Raw genomic sequence first — 3,464 nt, 5'->3', positions numbered from 1 at the left:
AGAAAATCAGTGGCCTTCTGACTACCCTAGAGAACCTACTGTCTTACTCGCTGAAGTCAAAGATGCAATTAAATCACTAAAGGGAAATAAATCCCCAGGCATTGATTCAATACCATGTGAAATACTACAGTTACTAGGTGACAAAGGATTACATATCATCCATTCTATCTGTGTCGCTGTTTGGAATTCAGGAAAATGGCCATCTGATTGGTGTACCTCAATTTATATCCCACTACACAAAAAAGGAACTACTACCAGATGTGAAAACTACCGCACACTGTCACTAATAACACATGCTAGTAAAATCTTGTTGCATATCATCAAAATCAGATTAAAAACCTATGTACATTACCAAATACCTCAGGAACAAGCGGGGTTTGTAAAGGGTAAAGGTACAAGGGAACAAATCCTGAACCTGAGACAACTCATTGAAAAGTCTAGAGAATTTCAAGTACCTATGATTATATGCTTCGTTGACTACCAAAAGGCATTTGATTGTGTAAGCTGGATAAATCTGTGGTCAATTTTAATAAAAATGGGCGCACCAATGCACCTGGTGACACTTATTAAAAATCTATACCAGTCTAATATAGCGACAGTACGACTAGATCAGAAGTTCTCAAACCAATTCAAGACCGAGAGAGGTGTTAGACAAGGATGCGTGTTGTCACCTGACTTATTTAACATTTATGGTGAACATGTCATGAGCATGGTTTTAGAAGGATGGGCCGGTGGAGTAACAGTAGCTGGTAAGAAAATCTCCAATTTAAGATTTGCTGATGACACTACACTTATAGCAGCAAATGAGCAAGAAATGTTTGATCTTCTGCGAAGAGTTGAGTACGAAAGCAATAGAGTTGGTCTGAAAATCAATAAAGCTAAGACAAAAATAATGGTGGTCGACAGATTTGACACTATTCAACTGACTAACATATTACAGGAATACCAGATAGTAAACACCTTCGTCTATCTCGGGTCTAGTATAACTAACGATGGTAACTGTGAAGCAGAAGTTCGGAGACGTATTGGTATGGCAAAAAATGCGATGAGTCGCCTAACTAAAGTTTGGAAAGACAGATCTATCTCTCAAAATATCAAGATGAGACTGGTGAATGCCCTTGTATTCTCAATATTTCTATACGGAGCAGAGACTTGGACTCTTCGCGCATGCGAGCGCCAAAAAATTGATGCCTTTGAGATGTGGTGCTGGAGAAGAATGCTGCGCATACCTTGGACAGCTCATAGGACAAACGTTTCCATTCTAAACCAACTCAATATTAAAAAAAGGCTGTCCACAATATGTCTGCAACGAATTCTGCAATTCTTTGGTCACGTAGTTCGCAGAGGTGACGACAGTTTGGAGAGATTAATTGTTTCTGGAAACGTTCCGGGGAGAAGATCAAGAGGACGATCACCAACTAGATGGTCTGACCAAATAAAGCATTCAGCTGGAAACTCATTCTGCGAAGCTCTTAGAGCAGCTGAAGATAGAGACCAATGGAGAAACATTGTTAGGAATATTGGAAGAAATCACGATCCTCAGTAATGGGGAAACGACAGGAGAGAGAGAGAAAAGTTAAAACGGAAAGTGTGTGTACTTGAACTTCGTACAGATTAAGCTAATTGAGGTAGACTTTTAGTAGATCTAAAAAATACAAAATAGATAGGCTCACTACTGTGTAACTATTTTAATAATACATTTTCATCACAGACATCATTATAAAACATAATTCAACAATATACATATAATCAAAATACAAAGAAGAATCCGTCAGAGTTGCGCTGTCCCGATATCCTTCAATGTTTATAGTAAAGCGTTTTTTAAAGAAGCGCAGATTTTTTAAAAGAAGGTATATATAACAATTAAAACACGGGAGGTAGACCCAGAACATTACATTGTGAAGACCACGAGTACACAGAAGAAGCAGAGGTACACCACCTACACCATGCACTGATGACTGATGATGATGATGATGATGATGATGATGATGATGATGATGATGATGATGATGATGATGATGATGATGATGATGATGATGATGATGATGATGATGATGATGATGATGATGATGATGATGATGATGATGATGATGATGATGATGATGATGATGATGATGATGATGATGATGATGATGATGATGATGATGATGATGACGAGGATGATATTTAACAACGGAGAAGTTTTAAATAACTTACGTTTTTCAGACGATACAGTAATATTGGCAGATAACAGTAATTATTTACAGAATGTAATGCAACGCCTGAATGAATGCTGTCGTGAATACGAATTGAAGATGAATTTTAAGAAAACTACATGGATGATCACGAAAGAACCCACAAATTAATGTAAACATTCAATTGATTATTAAAGACACTGTAATCTAGTTCTGGTCTAGGTCTAAGTTTCTTTGTTGTTGACATAAGGTTAGATCTAAGCCTGAGTGAGGATGATACGGTGTTACGTGTTTCTTTACTCTTCTTTATGGTAATAATTGATGGATTCGACCGTTACTTGATGGAAGTTCATTTTATCTCACAATAAAACACTGAAAAACGTTTGTTTTTCTATACTTCCACAAAATTTATTACAACTCTGTTATTACTACAGCTGTTTCGGCAAAGTGCCTTTCTCAAGTGGCTTAGAAGTGTGGAAACTATCTGCATACGCTAGCCGTATTTGAATTTTGCTGTTACAGAAGAATGCTAAGAATCTCATGGATTCAAAGCATGTCGAACGTGGAAGTAACGAGGATAGAAAATGAGGTGGAAATAACTATCAGAAGACGAAAACTTGACATACTTGGGATATGTGATGATAAGGCAAAAATACGACGAAGAATATCCCGGGTCTTAGTTACTTTACAAAATCATTAGGCAATCCTGTACGAAATCCTTTGCAATCGACGATTTGTCTACATTATTATTGATAAAAACCATTGCATAATGTTCGAAAACCCCTCTATAATATTATTAATTTATATACACTGGAACCCCGATAAGTCGGCCTCGATAAACCGGAAGTCCGGCTAACCCGGCCGATTTTTATCAGACAAACATTTCACCAATAAAAATGTATGTAATATAATATTTGAGAGATAATGAGTATTTGTGTAATTTGAACTACATGTACGATTGTAAAAATGACTCATGGCACACGACGTTGAACGTCGCGACGTTCATTGTCGTGTTATCTGAAACAACAGGCACCTGTAGTAACCTTTATTTATTCCAAAATGTCAGCATTGTTCAAAAAAAGACTAAAAGAGTACCTATGTAAAAAATTCTTGTTTAAACAATGGTCTTAGTCTTCACTGTTATTAAATAACATAACATCGTTGCGATTGAGACCGTATCGTGTGTAGTACAGTCGTATTGTTCGCTTCCGTTCTGTAATCGTTCGTAAATCTATTCAGATTTTGTGTTTGTGTGTTTTTTTGTCTACGTAATGGCAACACAACGTAAAA

The sequence above is a fragment of the Diabrotica virgifera genome, chromosome 1, assembly GCF_917563875.1.
Source record: "Diabrotica virgifera virgifera chromosome 1, PGI_DIABVI_V3a".
NCBI lineage: Eukaryota > Metazoa > Arthropoda > Insecta > Coleoptera > Chrysomelidae > Diabrotica > Diabrotica virgifera.
This window is presented reverse-complemented; position numbering follows the sequence as displayed.